Source organism: Schistocerca gregaria, chromosome 2, assembly GCF_023897955.1.
Source record: "Schistocerca gregaria isolate iqSchGreg1 chromosome 2, iqSchGreg1.2, whole genome shotgun sequence".
NCBI lineage: Eukaryota > Metazoa > Arthropoda > Insecta > Orthoptera > Acrididae > Schistocerca > Schistocerca gregaria.
In genome coordinates, this window is record NC_064921.1 from 592,941,521 (window position 1) to 592,960,810 (window position 19,290).

A 19,290-nucleotide genomic window follows, 5' to 3' on the forward strand; every position below is an offset into this window, starting at 1 on the left:
CTGTTCGAGCTGGTGGATTTTCTGTAATGGTGTGGGGTGTGTGCAGTTGGGGTGATATGGGACCCCTGATACGTCTAGATGCGACTCTGACAGGTGATACATACGTGAGCATCCTGTCTGATCACCTGCATCCATTCATGTCAATTGTGCTTTCCGACGGGCTTGGACAATTTTAGAAGGATAATGCGACACCCAACACGTCCAGAATTGCTACAGAGTGGCTCTAGGAACACACTTCTGAGTTTAAACGCTTCCACTGGTCACCAAATTCCCCAGACATGAACATTACTGAGCACATCTCGGACGCCTTGCAACGTACTGTTCAGAAGAGATCACCGCCCCCTCGTACTTTTACGGATTTATGGACAGCCCTGCAGGATTGGTGGTGTCAGTTCTCTCCAGCACTACTTCAGACATTAGTTGAATCCATGCCACGTCGTGTTGCGGAACTTCTGCGTGGTCGTGGGGTCCTGCACGGTATGAAGCAGGTGTACGAGTTTCTTTGGCTTTTCAGTGCATTATTCTCACTTTTTATTATTATGTTTTTGTTTATGATTATCCGTTATTGCCTCACATCACGCCTTAGTATTACACTGAATAATGTCGTATGCTGTCTATTAAAGGACATCGCCTAGATACCGGATACACCAAAAGTATCTGTTAGAGTATCTATGTCAATAAGAAAGGATAATGTTAAAAGTTCTGGTACTCACAGATTTATTGCCAGCCGGTGTAGTCGAGCTGTTCTAGTTGCTTCAGTCCGGAACCGCGCGACCGCTACGGCCGCAAGTTCAAATCCTGTCTCGGGCATGGATGTGTGTGATGTCCTTAGGTTAGTTAGGTTTAAGTAGATCTAAGTTCTAGGGGACTGATGGCCTCAGATGTTAAGTCCCATAGTGCTCAGAGCCATTTGCACAGATTTATTTACATTTTTGGTCGATACTGCTGCGATCGTTCTTTTCGAGAACCCCAATTGCAGAGTCGTAGAATGACGCTTGTTTCACTGTCTTGACAAATCGTTTTTCAGTGGGCAACAAAGCAAGGTGAGAAAGTCACCTTTGCAACTGTATATTTCACAAGTAAGTTCTCTTTCTCTGGCCGGCGGTAGTGGCCGTGCGGTTCTAGGCGCTACAGTCTGGAACCGAGCTACCGCTACGGTCGCAGGTTCGAATCCTGCCTCGGGCGTGGATGTGTGTGATGTCCGGAGGTTAGTTAGGTTTAATTAGTTCTAAGTTGAAGGCGACTGATGACCTCAGAAGTTAAGTTGCATAGAGCTCAGAGCCGTTTGAGCCATTTTCTTTTTCTTCAACGCCGAAAATGATCTCTCTGCCGAAGTACTGGTTGGAGGAAGGCTTAAAATTAATTTCATTAGTTTTGATGGTGGAGGTATGGCTCCACTGAGACCATGTTTGTATCCTGTGATGAGTCCGTTACTTTGTCCATATTGCTCAAGCAACCCAACTTCACATTTACGCAGAAACTAATTTAAAATCATTAAAAAATATACCTGTTCACTAAAGCTACAACGAGTAAATAATAGAATGCACTAAAACTGTATGAAAAATTAAAATATGTATCCTGATTTACATCTGAACACTATCAGCCCTGAAGTGCGCGGAAGAATGACAGGTGGCTTCAGAAGAGATAGAGAATCGTAGGCGCTACACGATCATAGCTTTTAACAGCTGCACAGTCCTCCTTCCTTTTCTCTTGTGGAAGCGGGAGAGTGGATAGACATTGCAGTGTGATGCGCGCGCCGTTAGTCTGCGTTCACAGTGGCACAAATAACGGTCGTCAGACTCCGTCGCCAGAGATCGCCCGATAACAACCGCCGACAGCTTGGTCATAGCGCGTCCGATCTCCTTCATCACTTTTCAGCGGCATCGAGGAGGTTAGTCTAGAATCTGTTCTGTGTACGAAGTAGGTATGGTTTTAGCCCTCGAGGGTGGCGTGGTTATCACACCGCCTCTGCGGTTGGAGATGAGTGCAACAATGCGGCTTTCGCTATTAAAAAGATGCCGAATGTGTGTGAATGTGCTAAAGCTGTCTCGAAAAGAACTTCGCGAGTACTGTACACTCTGTCTTCAGTTGCTGGAATTAGCAGACGAGTTTCACGAACATACGAGGCGAAGGAAGAACCGTTCTGTTAGTGTCTCGAGATGATACGTAGTGACCTTAAAAATCAAGGTTACAAACATTGTTTTGCTGAAATTATTTGAAGTTGTCCGGACATACAATGACTGTCATTCAGCATACTTGTGAAAGAGAAACATAAAGTTTAGAAAAGGTACTCTGAACACCTAAAGCACTGAAAAGTGGAAAAAAAATACACATCTGAAAACTATTCATGTAACACAATCACCAGCCTGCTGGCTTAAAACGCCAGTAAGCAGTAATAATAATTTGTGGACAGCTAATGGCCATCTATCACAACCAAGAAAGACCCGTTGCAGTAGCTTCAGGCAAAAGATACACCGTCCTTCTCACTGGAACAAATTTTTTGAGAAACAACAATCTGGGAATTGTGAGTCTGTCTTGACGCAAAACACTTTGTTGTTTGTTTACTTATGTATTCCCCAAACTGGTTTTGGCGACAAATATCGCTATCATCAATCATTTCAAAATGGTTCAAATGGCTCTAAGCACTATGGGACTTGACATCTGAGATCATCAGTCCCCTAGACTTAGAACTATTTGAACCTCACTAACCTAAGGGCAGCACACACGTCAATGCACGAGGCAGGATTCGAATCTGTGACCGTAGCAGCAATGCGGTTCCGGACTGAAGCGCCTACAACGGCTAGGCCACCGCGGCCGGCATCAGTGAGTTCTTTAAATCTAGAACATGCAGAAAATAGCATAATTATACAAAGACTGTAAAACGTTATTACACTCCTGGAAATTGAAATAAGAACACCGTGAATTCATTGTCCCAGGAAGAGGAGACTTTATTGACATACCTGTATTCCTGGGGTCACATACATCACATGATCACACTGACAGAACCACAGGCACATAGACACAGGCAACAGAGCATGCACAATGTCGGCACTAGTACAGTGTATATCCACCTTTCGCAGCAGTGCAGACTGCTATTCTCCCATGCAGACGATCGTAGAGATGCTGGATGTAGTCCTGTGGAACGGCTTGCCATGCCATTTCCACTTGGCGCCTCAGTTGGACCAGCGTTCGTGCTGGACGTGCAGACCGCGTGAGACGACGCTTCATCCAGTCCCAAACATGCTCAATGGGGGACAGATCCGGAGATCTTGCTGGCCAGGGTAGTTGACTTACACCTTCTAGAGCACGTTGGGTGGCACGGGATACATGCGGACGTGCATTGTCCTGTTGGAACAGCAAGTTCCCTTGCCGGTCTAGGAATGGTAGAACGATGGATTCGATGACGGTTTGGATGTACCGTGCACTATTCAGTGTCCCCTCGACCATCACCAGAGGTGTACGGCCAGTGTAGGAGATCGCTCCCCACACCATGATGCTGGGTGTTGGCCCTGTGTGCCTCGGTCGTATGCAGTCCTGACTGTGGCGCTCACCTGCACGGCGCCAAACACGCATACGTCCATCATTGGCACCAAGGCAGAAGCGACTCTCATCGCTGAAGACGACACGTCTCCATTCGTCCCTCCATTCACGCCTGTCGCGACACCACTGGAGGCGGGCTGCACGATGTTGGGGCGTGAGCGGAAGACGGCCTAACGGTGTTCGGGACCGTAGCCCAGCTTCATGGAGACGGTTGCGAATGGTCCTCGCCGATACCCCAGGAGTAACAGTGTCCCTAATTTGCTGGGAAGTGGTGCGGTCCCCTACGGCACTGCGTAGGATCTTACGGTGTTGGCGTGCATCCGTGCGTCGCTGCGGTCCGGTCCCAGGTCGACGGGCACGTGCACCTTCCGCCGACCACTGGCGACAACATCGATGTACTGTGGAGACCTCACGCCCCACGTGTTGAGCAATTCGGCGGTACGTCCACCCGGCCTCCCGCATGCCCACTATACGCCCTCGCTCAAAGTCCGTCAACTGCACATACGGTTCACGTCCACGCTGTCGCGGCATGCTACCAGTGTTAAAGACTGCGATGGAGCTCCGTATGCCACGGCAAACTGGCTGACACTGACGGCGGCGGTGCACAAATGCTGCGCAGCTAGCGCCATTCGACGGCCAACACCGCGGTTCCTGGTGTGTCCGCTGTGCCGTGCGTGTGATCATTGCTTGTACAGCCCTTTCGCAGTGTCCGGAGCAAGTATGGTGGGTCTGACACACCGGTGTCAATGTGTTCTTTTTTCCATTTCCAGGAGTGTTCATTGTTTCCGTTCGTTTTTTGAAATATAGTTTTCTATGAATACTTTCATACTACTTCATTTATTGTATATTATCGCATGTTTTTAAAAATTGTTGTCACTGCGGCATATTTTCTGTGCTTTTTCAGCTGCCGTTTTTTCATTATCTAAATTGGGAAAAAACGGCAACAGAAAAAGCACAGAGAATATGCCGCAAACAGCGACAACAATTCTTAAAACACATTCCATAACGTACAATGAATAATGTAGTATGAGAGTATCCACGGAAAATTCTATTTCAAAAAACGAACAATAACAATGTAATAATGTGTTATAGTGTTTGTGTATCTATGCTATTTTCTGCATGTTCTAGATTTAAAGAACGCACTGATGATGGCGATACCTTAATCGCTGTTGCTGGGAAGTTACTGGGGCGCAGTACCATGTACCCTAGATCGGTCGGGCTAGGTCTGTGAGACCCCCCGGTTTTTGTTTCGCTGAATTTATATTCTTATAGTTGCTGATTCGACTCGAGCGCCCTGCTACCTTACTGAAACATCCGACAGAAAGCATTATTGTCGTGAATAAGGTTTTTCTTTGTTTAGTCATTGTTTGGCAGCCTTTCAAAAAGCGCGCGGGTCTGTCAGACTCAGCCCGACCGTTTACGTAACTAATTTCTGCCGGTGCAAACCCATTTTTATTTTGGTGTATCATTGAGTAACTAGTTATTTTGTGAACTATATGTGATGTCCTAACACCGAATTATCATTGTCAGAAGTCTGAGTATAGCAGGCAAGAGAAAGTCTTTCTTACAATGAAATTTGCAGAAATTTGAATGATGATCAGACTGAAGCAGACGATTCTGATACGGACCCAGACTTCGAAATAAACACTTATCATGACAGCAATAGTGAAATAAGTGGTGATGAAGAGGAAGATGTTCAGTCATCTGCCGACACCAATGCCCCTGCTATTGCTGATTCAAGTACAGCTCCTGTAACTGACTCAGGTACGTCACCTATTAGAAAGGAAGGAATGAAGCAACTAAATGGAGAAAAACGTGTTTCCCACAAAGCGTCGGAACAAGACGTCACAACATAGTTACAACGCATTTGCCTGGAAGTATTCGAGCTGCAATGGATGTACATTCAACGCTAGAATCATGGTAGTTATTTTTTTGCAATTCATTGGTTGATACAGATCTTGAATCAACCAATATCTATATTGATTCAGTTCGAAACAATTATGCAAGTGACCTGAACGGGGCTAGGCCTACCAGTTGTGATGAACTGAAGGCATATTTTGGCCTACTTTACTTAGCTGGAACATTGTATGGCGGTAAAATGAATATTGAAGACTTTTGGAATAGAGATGGGACAGGAATAGAAATCTGTCGTGCAAGTATGTCACTGAAGAGGTTCAGATTTTTGACTCGTTGTATCAGGTTTGACAACATCCATACAAGGGAAGAAAGAAAAGCACAAGATACTCTTGCTGTCATAAGAACCATTCTTGATATGTTTGTCTCCAACTGCAAAGCATATTTTGCTCCGTCAGAAAACGTTACTTCGGATGAAATGGTCGTTCCATACAGAGGCAGGTGCAGGTTCAGGATGTATATCCCAAATAAACCTGCCAAGTATGGGATCAAGGTCTTCATCCTGGCTTGTTCTAAAATGTACTACGTAAAACATTTGGAAGTTTATGCAGGTGCACAACCCCAAGGACCGCACAAAGTCAGTAATAAGGCAGATGATGTTGTTTTCCGTCTTGTAGATCCAGGAAAAGGGTCTAGAAGAAATCTGACGATAGACAATTGGTTTACTTTTTACCCAAACCTAAAAAACTATTACAAGAAAAGAATATTACTGTTGTTGGTACGTTAAAAAAAGCCTGAAACTCCGTTTGAGTTTTTACCCAAAAAGTCTAGAGAAGAGTACTCAAGTATGTTTGGATTTCAGGATGATGTCACATTACTTTCATATGTACCAAAACGGAACAAATCAGTACTCCTTTTGTCGGTAATGTACCATGATAATGAAATTGACAGTGACAGAGGTGGAAAGAAAAAACCAAGTATAATAATGTACTTATAAAAACCAAAGGCGGCGTATACGTCATTGATGCTACGTGTGGTGAATATACTGTTGCTAGAGGGACAAGACGGTGGCCTGTGTGTCTCTTTTTGCAGTTGTTGAACATTGCACGTCTCAATGGCTACATTGTGTTCAAAGCCAACAAAAATGTATCAGTTAGACGAGAATACCTCAGAACACTAGGAAAGTCTCTCATAACACCATATGGGACAATGCGCGCAACCCAACCAAACCTCCCGCGCGATATTCGCAGGCTTGCCTCTAACCTCTCCAGTACCGAAGTACAAGTCGTTGATCCACAACCAGGGAAAAGGAGAAGATGATACAAATGCAAGGACAGCAAAACTAAATACTTTTGCAAAGTTCAGCAAAACTAAATACTTTTGCAAAGTTCGCTAATTTTCGTTATGCTTGTCTCATACAGAAATGGTTTGCGACGACTGTTTTGACAAGTGATAGCTTTACAGGACGATATTTCATAAACTATTCTTCAAATTTATGATATCCATTTATACAACGTAAGTTCATCATTTTTGCTTCTTATTTCTACAACTTACTCTCATTTCTATTCTTATTTCAGTCAAATTTACTTGTATTTTCAGTTTACTGAGATTTAGTACTACAAAGATCAATATGTTTCAGTTTTTTTTACAGTAATTGTTGTATGATGGAGAAAGCGGAACTAATGTCACTATAGCATCTAGTAGTAGCTAATCAAAATAAAAATTCAACATTTGATCTAAACATACTGTTTGTCATTTGTTACAAGTGATTTATTTATTGGGTCCCACAGACCCAGCCCGACCGTTCTGGGGTTACTGGTGCGCAGTAACATGTAGCTGACCAGCCCCTGCAGCCTTCCACACTGGCGCCTGTCACACTGACAGCCGTTAATGTCATAAATGCCTCCGGTTAACAGTGCGTTTTACAAATATCAAGTATGCCCGCAACTGAAATTGTAGAAAAGTATATACCAACAACGATTAAGTGCAAAAAAAGTTGTCGCATCTGTAAAGGTAATCGGCGATTACAGCAATTAGTAGCACGCCTCGCACCTGGACCACAGTGATGCGTGACAGTCTTTTCCCTGTGCTTCTGTCATGCTTTTTACTTTAGATCCGTGTTGTGCGTGCTGCTTGTGAAGCTGCAGAGAGCTCCTCTTGGTCTGGATGTTTCCGCATGCAGCGTGTGCCCCTGGGTCCTCTCAACTGCTGGGGTGGCCGCCGACCTGCGCAGAGCGCATGCGCCGCCACGTGTCCGTGGCCCTCATCGCCCTGAGAGCCCGCGCCTGGGACGCTCCCGGACTGGAACTGGGTCAACGGCAGCGTCGATACAACCCCCGTGGCCGATCACAACTCCGCAGCCCGGCTTGCCAAGTTAAACCACTTCTTTTACAATGCCGGCTCTGGCCGAGCTACTTCTTTTTTAAAAAAACTTTCGTACTTTTCTATCTCCATATTAGTTAAAAAATGCCTTGTGATGATAATGTTTAGTCAGTATGCGACCTTTAATAAGGCTGTATTGACCGGAACTTTCTGGGAGGAGGGCAGGGCACGTGTAGGCGAAATTCTGTATTCGTTCCCCCACTGATGGAAGGAGAGGAGCGTGGTCACCCACACGTTTCAGGCTTCTTGTGGTTGAATAGCGCCGTCTCGAGATTTTCACACAATTTTTTGCACGGGCGGACTATGCCGTGCGAGACGGCCGGCCTAGAGGGCTATCCTCTGCCCGGCGGTACCGCTAGCCATCTTTCTGCTGCGTGCTGGGCTATCCTTCGGATGGCTCCTGAAGAGAAATGCAGTTGGGTGTTTCCTCGAAGCATAGCAGAGGGGAAGCCACCGCCATATTTTCGCACACAGTGCGGGAAACGAGCGACTTTTCGTACAGTATATGCACAGCCAAAAAGGAAAGAGCCAGCCGTTGTGGCCGAGCGGTTCTAGGCTCTTCAGTCCGGAACCGCGCTGCTGTTACATCTGCATGTTCGAATCCTGCCTCGGGCATGGATGTGTATGATGTCCTTAGGTTAGTTGGGTTTAAGTAGTTCTAAGACTAGGGGACTGATGACCTCAGATGTTAAGTCCCATAGTGCTCAGAGCCATTTGAACCAATAAGGAAAGAGAGCACCGTCTGTTGGCAGCTTCTGGTTAGTCTACAGCTATACAAAAGGCGTAAACTGGAAAATTTATTCTGGCCTTCCCCCCAAAGTGGCGTGGTAGAAGACATTCATGTTCGTCATGGTGGCAAACCCCGGGATTGGCTCTCTCTGTGTGTGAATTGGTGAAGTGTCAAGGGGCAGGCATATTGCTGGTCATATCTGGCACCGCAGAACGACGTCTTTTCCGCAGAGGTTACGAGTGGTGTCTGGTCCAGCATGGGCTTCTTGTTGTTGTTACGAGTAAGTGTCGCGAATAGCATTTGCACTACTTGTAGACTTCCTGCAACTTGTGTTGTTACTATTTGTTCTGAGCTTCACCAATGTTGCTGATTTGTGAGCTAACCAGAGCAAGAAGTTAACAGTCTTCCAAATAGCATTCAGGTGTCGTCTGCTTTCAAATAGTAGTTCTGTAGTCAGTTTCTAATTAATTTCTCCGAATAATTGGGGTTCATCATTGCACTTCATGCTCACTGATTTAAATTGGTTCGGAAAATAGCTTGTAATTGCCAGCACTTGATGTGTGAATCAGATTAATTTGAGTCACCAAAAAAATGGTTCAAATGGCTCTGAGCACTATGCGACTTAACTTCTGAGGTCATCAGTCGCCTAGAACTTAGAACTAATTAAACCTAACTAACCTAAGAACAGCATACACATCCATGCCCGAGGCAGGATTGGAACCTGCGACCGTAGTGGCCATCGGTTCCTGACTGTAGCGCCTAGAACCGCATGGCCACTCCGGCCGGCTTGAGTCAACAAATTCGCGTTCATTTTAATGATTATTTTCATTAGTGGTGTCCTACAACTACTTTGATGAGGCGACCCTCCCTTAATTTAAAACAAATATCACGTTGTTTTTTATCTCTGAACTGTGTGCTCACTGTGTCGGCGTACAAGACTTAAACAGGTGCCACTAAAGCATCATTGAAACTTCCTGTCAGATTAAAACTGTGTGTCGGACCGAGACTCGAGCTCGGGACCTTTGCCTTTCGCGGGCAAGTGCTCTACCAACTGAGCTACCCAAGCACGACGCACGCCCCTCCCCACAGCTTTACTTCTGCTAGTACCTCGCCTCCTACCTTCCGCACCCTCCCCTGCAGTGTGAAAATCTCAACTGGAACAAAAAATGTTCAAATGTGTGTGAAATCTTATGGGACTTAACTGCTAAGGTCATCAGTCCCTAAGCTTACACACTACTTAACCTAAATTATCCTAAGGACAAACACACACACCCATGCCCGACGGAGGACTCGAACCTCCGCCGGGACCAGCCGCACAGTCCATGACTGCAGCGCCTGAGACCGCTCGGCTAATCCCGCGCGGCTGAACTGGGACATTAATGATTAACCAGGGGAAGGTAATTGCTTCATTTTCGATTTGTGTAAATATTTTTTATTAATTTTTCTTATTCATTCTGTGGTGTGATCATTTCACAAGGTACCAATTTACTGGTGGAGTTAATCGTGTTCCGAGTTCGTGAGTGAGCCAGGCAGATTCCACATTCACTGCTGAACCCCGAGCTTCACACACGTTGCATTATTTAGCTTATTAGGTATGAATTTGCTGGAAAATGTAATTGTGCTATGAGTTCGCGAGGTAGGCAGACTGCACTGACCACTGCTGAACCCCGAACGACCACAAACGCACACGAAAAGGACAAGAAGCTAAGAGGGAGTTTTTGCCTTTCGTCTGTCTTGCTCCTCCTGGTCGCACAACCGAGAATTTATCTTCGCACCGCATGTTCGCGAAAACATGAAATCAATATTGAAACGTTGGGTAATTCTGCTCACAAATCCGACTATCTGGAAACTGAGACGTTGATTCCAGCTAGATTAGTACGGAAAAAGCCTAGAAACTGAACCAACACCGGCTAGTAGGCCAGTCACTATGCTATGGATCCGCACTCAGATGTTAGCCTTGGTACCAGTTCTCTATGTCCTGTAGAACAACTTTAAAAGCAACATGTCCAAGTTTTTTCCCCTTTGGGATGGGATGGTAAGCACTGCTTGGTCCCCACTGGAAGTTTTGGTATGTGAACGTTCTCTCAATAGAACGTAAGAAGTTCAATTTTATCAAACACAGCTTTCTGTTCGAAATGGTTCAAATGGCTCTGAGCACTATCTGAGATCATCAGTCCCCTAGAACTTAGAACTACTTAAACCTAACTAACCTAAGGACATCACACCCATCCATGACCGAGGCAGGATTCGAACCTGCGGCCGTAGCGGTCGCGCGGTTCCAGACTGAAGCGCCTAGAACCGCTCAGCCACCAACTTTCTGTCTTCACAGTCTTGGGCAGTGCGACATCACAAGGGACAAACAGTGTAGCACGAATCTGTATGTCACATTTGCTGCCAAACAGCAACGCTTCCTCTAGCACACTTACAGACAGTGTACTTGGTGGTTATAATTGAAGAGCAGCTGTCTGCAGAGGTATAGCGTGCTCCGTTATTATCGTATGCCAGCAAAACGTGGTAGGTATTCTGATACGTTAATGCGGAACCGAAATTAGTTCCGATTTTGAACAAAAGGTGCAAATCTGGTTCTGTGAACGCATGAAAGACGTATAGAAATGTTTCTATATGTAATAGACTGAGGCGTGGGCGGGAAAGGTCAGACAATTGAGAAAGCCATAATGTTGATTTTGTTACTAAGCGCCTCTGACTCAAATTGTTCAGTGTGAGCTTGGCAGATGCAGCATCAGATTTGCAACTGGTGGCCAAAATCAGAACTAATTTTTTCCAGCGTAAACCGGTTACACATTAGCTTATCTACCAAGTTTCGCTGCTACGTAATACTTGCAACACACACCGGGCCTGCCTGAGTGTCTGTACTTTAATGGTAACCACCCCGTAGCTTGATAAATTTCCGATTTTTGGGGTTTCGTACCTCTCTCGGAAAAACGGAAACTTTAGAGGATCACTTTGTTGTCAGTCTGACCAATCGTCTGGTAAGACCTCTTTTTCCCAGGAACTGGTAAAGGTATCAAGTTGAGATTTATGTCAAATACTGAGGTCTACAGTCACTTGGCGTTGTAAAAAAAATACAGTCAAAATATACGCCACTTACGTTAATATTTTGATACTCGCAAACTCACGCATCAAAACCTGTATATAAACTGTCTGTACACAAAGTTAAGTTCGTATAGAACCTACAGAGCGCGAGTTCTACTAACACTCGTCCGGTTTTCAATTACAGTTTCACATCCAAACGACACTGTGGTTCAATGCAGATTTTGTTAGTGAAGAATGAGTGAGTGGACGAAATTGAACTGACTGAAGTAACTGTCCCTTTACTTTGCTCGAGTTGTTGTTGTTGTGGTCTTCAGTCCTGAAACTGGTTTGATGCAGCTCTCCATGCTACTCTATCCTGTGCAAGCTTCTTCATCTCCCAGTACCTACTGCAACCTACATCCTTCTGAATCTGCTTAGTGTAGTCTTCTCTTGGTCTCCCTCTACGATTTTTACCCTCCACGCTGCCCTCCAATACTAAATTGGTGATCCCTTGATGCCTCAGAACATGTCCTACCAACCGATCCCTTCTTCTGGTCAAGTTGTGCCACAAACTTCTCTTCTCCCCAATCCCATTCAATACTTCCTCATTAGTTATGTGATCTACCCATCTAATCTTCAGCATTCTTCTGTAGCACCACATTTCGAAAGCTTCTACTCTCTTCTTGTCCAAACTATTTATCGTCAATGATTCACTTCCATACATGGCTACACTCCATACAAATACTTTCAGAAATGACTTCCTGACACTTAAATCTATATTCGATGTTAACAAACTTCTCTTCTTCAGAAACGCTTTTCTTGCCATTGCCAGTCTACATTTGATATCATCTCTACTTCGACCATCATCAGTTATTTTGCTCTCCAAATAGCAAAACTCCTTTACTACTTTAAGTGTCTCACTTCCTAATCTAATTCCCTCAGCATCACCCGACTTAATTCGACTACATTCCATTATCCCCGTTTTGCTTTTGTTGATGTTCATCTTATATCCTCATTTCAAGACACTATCCATTCCGTTCAACTGCTCTTCCAAGTCCTTTACTGTCTCTGACAGAATTACGATGTCATCGGCGAACCTCAAAGTTTTTATTTCTTCTCCATGGACTTTAATACCTACTCCGAATTTTTCTCTTGTTTCCTTCACTGCTTGCTCAATATACAGATTGTATAACATCGGGGAGAGACTACAGCCCTGTCTCACTCCCTTCCCCACCACTGCTTCCCTTTCATGTCCGTCGACTCTCATAACTGCCATCTGGTTTCTGTACAAATTGTAAATAGCCTTTCTCTCCCTGTATTTTACCCCTGCCACCTTCAGAATTTGGAAGAGAGTATTCCAGTCAACATTGTCAAAAGCTTTCTCTAAGTCTACAAATGCTACAAACGTAGGTTTGCCCTTTCTTAATCTAGCTTCTAAGATAAGTCGTAGGGTCAGTATTGCCTCACGTGTTCCAAAATTTCTACGGAATCCAAACTGATCTTCCCCGAGGTCGGCTTCTACTAGTTTTTCCATTCGTCTGTAAAGATTTCGGGTTAGTATTTTGCAGCTGTGACTTATTAAACTGATAGTTCGGTAATTTTCACATTTGTCAACACCTGCTTTCTTTGGGATTGGAATTATTATATTCTTCTTGAAGTCTGAGGGTATTTCGCCTGTCTCATACATCTTGCTCACCAGATGGTAGAGTTTCGTCAGGACTGGCTCTCCCAAGACCGTCAGTAGTTCCAATGGAATGTTGTCTACTCCGGGGGCCTTGTTTCGACTCAGGTCTTTCAGTGCTCTGACAAACTCTTCACGCAGTATCGTATCTCCCATTTCGTCTTCATCTACATCCTCTTCCATTTCCATAATTTGTCTTCAAGTACTTCGCCCTTGTATAGACCCTCTATATACTCCTTCCACCTATCTGCTTTCCCTTCTTTGGTTAGAACTGAGTTTCCATCTGAGCTCTTAATATTCATACAAGTGGTCCTGTTTTCTCCAAAGGTCTCTTTAATTTTCCTGTAGGCAGTATCTATCTTACCCCTAGTGAGATAAGCCTCTACATCCTTACATCCTTACATCCTTACATTTGTCCTCTAGCTCGAGTAGCCCACAAGAATTCCGAGAAGCCTAAACCAGAATAGCCAGAATGAGACCTGACTGCAATCCTTTGAAAACACTTGTCAAGCTACTGCCCCCGTGCAGCACCACTGCACTCTGTCGATGTCACTCGTCTGCGTACATGGCAACGTTGCGCATTGGTGAAACGTCTGTACTCACAATCGTGGCGAACTGGTTTAAAAAGTTCCCTCTGGTCATAGACTTCCATGTTTTCTGTGGTTACTTCGAAAACAAAACGACGGGTTTCCATCTCAAGCCTTGTCGAAGCTGAGGTTGTACTCAGACTACGATGACATCATCGTTGACGTTACACATGAGACTCGTGTGAGGATGAAATCTCATATGTTACAGGCAGATTCAGTTTTTTTTATTGGTAACGCCACGTAGCGCTCTGTATATAGATCACTGGCTGTGCTGTGTGCAGTCTGTGGCTGGTTGGCATTGTTGTAATACTCGCCATTGTAGTGTTGGGCAGCTGGATGTTAACAGCGCGTAGCGTTGCACAGTTGGAGGTGAGCCGCCAGTAGTGGTGGATGTGGGGAGAGAAATGGCGGAGTTTTGAAATTTGTAAGACTGGTTGTCATGAACTGCTATATATATTATGACTTTTGAACACGAGTAAGATCTATTAAATAATAATTTTGTGATCCACGTTCATCGAAAAAGGAGCACTTGCAAAGGAAAGAACAATAAGAAGGGATTAATAACAGTAACTGCATACATAATTTTCTTTTCAACTACTTGGTAATTTTTTTAGTAGAATAAGTTATCGTGATGCATCACTCTAGTGTTAAGATGTGACATAGGTATTAGACATGACCATCTTTACTGTAATATTCTTTCTGCTTGAGCTTTTTCATGTTTAGATATAAGTTATTGCATTTGCTGCTGCTGTTTGCCAGGCATAATGTTCCTGAATTTGAGTTTGTATTACTCTGTTAAGCCAGTTTTACTACAGATTTATTTTTCTTGTTTGCTGCGCATTGCCTTATATTAGTTGTAATATTGCATTTGATATGCTAACTTATATATATATATATATATATATATATATATATATATATATATATATATTGCTTTGCCAATTTGCATTTTTTATCATTGCTGTTTGTGTTAATTGTTTTGCATTACCTCGTCCCTTAGTTTAGCATCTGAGCTCAGTAGATTTAAGTTAGCTTAAGAGGGGGTAGACTATATATGAGAACGAGTTGTGATCAATTGGATGAAATGCATTGGGAAGCTATAAGAAAATGGTTTGGCCAAAAAAGGATTTTGAAAGAGGATATGAACAAAAAAGCAGGGTTTAGGGACACCAGGTTTAGGTAGAATTTTCTTGGAAATAAATGATGAGGTAAGATAATGGAAAATAAATAATGAGGTAAGAAATATGTGAACATATAAATACAGAGAGCATGCTTGGATAGGATTGTTTGGTGGAAACAAATGTTGAAATAAGAGGAAAGATCTATGGAATGAAGTTTTGGGTTGGACTGCAGTACCAAATGTTACACTGAAAACGAACCCTGCCTTTCCTTTTATATTTTTCTGCTATGTGTTTGTGCACTCCTCATTTGTGTTTTTCCTGCCTTGATGTGTTTAGTTGATGAGAGTTATGTTGTAGAATTTTTCTAATACTACGTTATTTACTTTGTAAAGATGTTTAGCCATTATTTGTTCTGTTTTGTTTTAATGCTCATATGTTTCGAAAACTATTTTCATTATTTTATATATTTACTTATGTCATAATTCCTGTAACACTGATGTATATGTTTATTTCTATTCTTTTGTAAAGCCCCTATTACTACAAATGTTATCTGTACTGTTATGTTCTTTAATGATGTATTTTGTACCTTTGTTATTGTATTCTTATGTTATAAAATTGTAATTGACACCAGTTCATCAAATTAAGTAACTTGTAAGTTACATTTCACTGCACACGTTTCTGTTGGTCATAGTATATGGAGAATATGTGAGAAGTAGGGACTGATAGTGTTTGCACGTGTGTTAATAATTCAGCAAGGGACTGGATAACAGCATTGCTGGTTCTAAGGACATTTCAAACAAATTTTTTGTGAGTGGACAAGTGGTGGTTTATGGACTTGCTATATTCTCTGCAAGACTCTTCAATGGTGATTGTGCAAATGCACAGTCGCAACAGATGGCTGCTGGCCGTCTCTACAAGGACTACAGTGGGTCTGCACCTCTGGTGGCCCACCAGTACCATACACTCTACCAGGACTACAGTGGGTCTGCTCTGTGATGACCTACCTACCAATATTCTTCAACTTTAACTGACTCTGCTGTGGGTTTGCTCTGTTGTGGCCCATTAGCTGTCTGCATGTCTACAGTTAGCACTGTCTTTCCGTTGGAAGGACAACACTACTTCTTCAAGACTGCATGGAAATCCACTACTTACGTGTGCATTTTCTTTTACTGCTCAGACTTTGAGAAACACACTGCAATTTTACTGTGATGAACGATCAGGACTGTCTTTATGGACTGTGAGAAAATTTTAGATTTTGACCAACATTGTATCAATAAGAGTGTGCATATGATTTCTTTGTTATTGTAATTGTGAAATTTTTTTAACAAATATGTATTGGCCAATGCCCAAAACAATCTGTAAAATTTTTTGTGGGGGGCATGGTGGCTATGTAAGTAGGCTGTTTAGGTTTTTAATGGTAACACCACGTAGCGCTCTATATGAAAATCACTGGCTGTGCTGTATGCAGTCTGTGGCTAGTTTGCATTGTTGTCTGCCATTGTAGTGTTGGGCTGTTGGCTGTTAACAGCGCGTAGCGTTGCGCAGTTGGAGGTGAGCCGTCAGCAGTGGTGGATGTGGGGAGAGAAATGGCGGAGTTTTGAAATTTGTAAGACTGGATGTCATGAACTGCTATATATATTATGACTTTTGATGATATTAAGGTAAATACATTGTTTGTTCTCAATCAAAATCATTCATTTGCTAACTATCCCTATCAGTAGTTAGTGCCTTCTGTAGTTTGAGTGTTTTATTTAGCTGGCAGTAGTGGCGCTCGCTGTATTGTAGTAGTTCAAGTAACCAAGATTTTTGTGAGGTAACTGATTTGAGAAACGTATAGGTTAATGTTAGTCAGGGCCATTCTTTTGAAGGGATTTTTTGAAAGTCAGATTGCGTTGTGTGTCAGTTTAAGCACAGTTATGTATAATTGTTTAAAGGGGACGTTTCAGCTTATATATTCTGGAGTATCAATTTGGTAGTTTCCGGTCAAGGTGTCGTCAGCGTATTTTCACCACTCTGCAATACTAAGTAAGTAGTCTTTGCTCAGTTCATTGCTGTATTTACAATTCATTGGAAAACGGATTACAGCAGTGTCTCTCATTCTGCTTGTGAGGTGGGTTGTACATCTTTCGCGCGACAGGATGTGGTTTGGTACCTATAATACTGTTCATCTGTCCGCATTTCTTGGTAAAAGTGTTTATGACTATTAGAATTTAAAAAAAAGGTGTTAGTCAGCATTTAGGATCATATCGACAAATGACATTTCTACTTCAAAAATACTGAAGCTTGTAGTAGGCCATAGGGGTGTGCTGGATACCTCGATTTCAGTATTGTAATCCTTTACCCCCCCCCCCAGTTCCGCAGACGAGAGGGCTGCTTAAGGTGCAAACGATACGTGAGACTTTCCCAAAAGCCAAACAGCGGTGGATTAACTGAAGTGTTTGCCTTGCTGGACATGAGTTGCCCCATGTAAATTCTGAAGCACAACAACAGAGACGCCACCAAGTTAAGAGCACCAGAGGACACTTGACTGCAGCCCGGGCATTCCTGTTACAAACAAGTGGGTCTGTTGCTGGGTGGCTGCTGTCTTGACAATCCAGGACAAACATTTGAAGCAATGCCTAGTCGTCTACAGTTCGTCGGGAGATTGTGGCTAGTGCTGGTAACTGCACAGAGAGGAACTGCAAGAGAACAAGACATGAGCTTCTGGATTACATAGCAGCCGCTTCAAGATCGGAATTTCACTCTATATGAAGACTGGGTGCCGCGGCTACGCAGCGTCTATGGTTCATTGTGTGGGATTGCAAATTGGATCGACCGGTGACAAGGCTCCTACAACAGAAAATTCAGTGCCCTGGAGGACACAGTGAGGGAGACCATGAACAAAACTGCCCAGCAGGAACAGCAAAGGGATCAATCATACTGTGGATAGTTAGCAGCCGTTTCGGTTCTGGCGCTTCTTTATCATCCATTGTAATTACTTCACCTGATGCTAGGCTGCAACCAATGGTGCGGGATTTCACAAAATATTGCAGGGAATCAATTACTTGTTCTCCAATGTCAGTTGCAAATGCGAAGGAGCTACGATGTCCTTGGTCCACAATATGGTGCTCCTCTCTTGTGCTGGTCAGACGTGGCCAACCGGAAGCTCGACGGTGAGCAAGCCCAGTAGTCCAGCATTGGGCCACTGTCACACCCAAATGCCTCATAAATTGGGAAACTGGACTACTCGACCACCTGGCCAAATGGGGACCCAAGCCTATCTCAAACTATTTCAGGTGCTGATGACACTTATAAAGCTGTCTCGCACGAGTATGTGGCATCTCCGCGTCCTTCACAGTGATCGGTGAACATCTGGTGCTGTTCACACCTCTTGTATTCCCTACGAGGTCTGGTAACAACACTAAACGCGAACAACTTCAATACGCTCTGGTGGTCGTTCTAGCTGTCACACAGAATCGCAGTTCTAATTATTTACGTGTAGGTAATTACAGTGATAGCTGAACAAGTCTTGGGTGCTTCACTTTTTTTGCCAGGCAGTGTATTTCAGGTTGATGGTGCCATCTCAAAGGTAGAAATAACCTAGAATATTCGGTTAGCTGCTTTAGATCCATATCAGTTCGGTAGTACCACACAGTTAAGGAACACCAAAGCGGAGCACTACGTCTACCAGTCGATTCTGGTATCCAAAATGGTTTATATTATAAATTTCTCATATTTCCGTTTACGATTACAAAACGTTTTGCTGCTTAGACTATCGATTTCGGTCAGCGATGACTACATACATCTGAAGATGGTCATCACTGACAGAAAACGGTAGTTTAAGGACAAAAAAGTTTTGTGATCATAGACGAAAATAAAAGAAATTTATTACACACTTTCTGGATCACTGTTTTGTTCGCGAATACGTCGGAACTTGTGGTTTTATTTATTTATTTTTTCCAAGGTACTCGTGCAATGTTTCCCACACTCGCTGCAGGGGAAAAGTTCCAGTCAATTTCATGTCAGCGTGCGTCCGACGCGTGATAGCTCATCTTAGTAGTTCTCGGTCAAGACATTTTACAAGACTATTTGCTGACTCTAAGCCTTTTTCTTCGTATTACTTGATATTAAAAAAACTGGAAAAATATAATTTCTCACATATCACAATTCAACTCTTGTATGGTCGATCTGACGCTGCGGAAGGCTGTGCAGAAACTACAAGATATCGCTCTCCAGAGCACCGTATCTCAAACGCATCGATTCCCCCCTGCAGGACCGCCGCTATGCTGGCACTTCGAAACGCTAGCGCTGCAGCGCAGCTTTCCCCAGCCGTTTGCTGACTCCGCTTTCTCCGTCCGCGTCGAATGCAAATGTTTCGCGGAG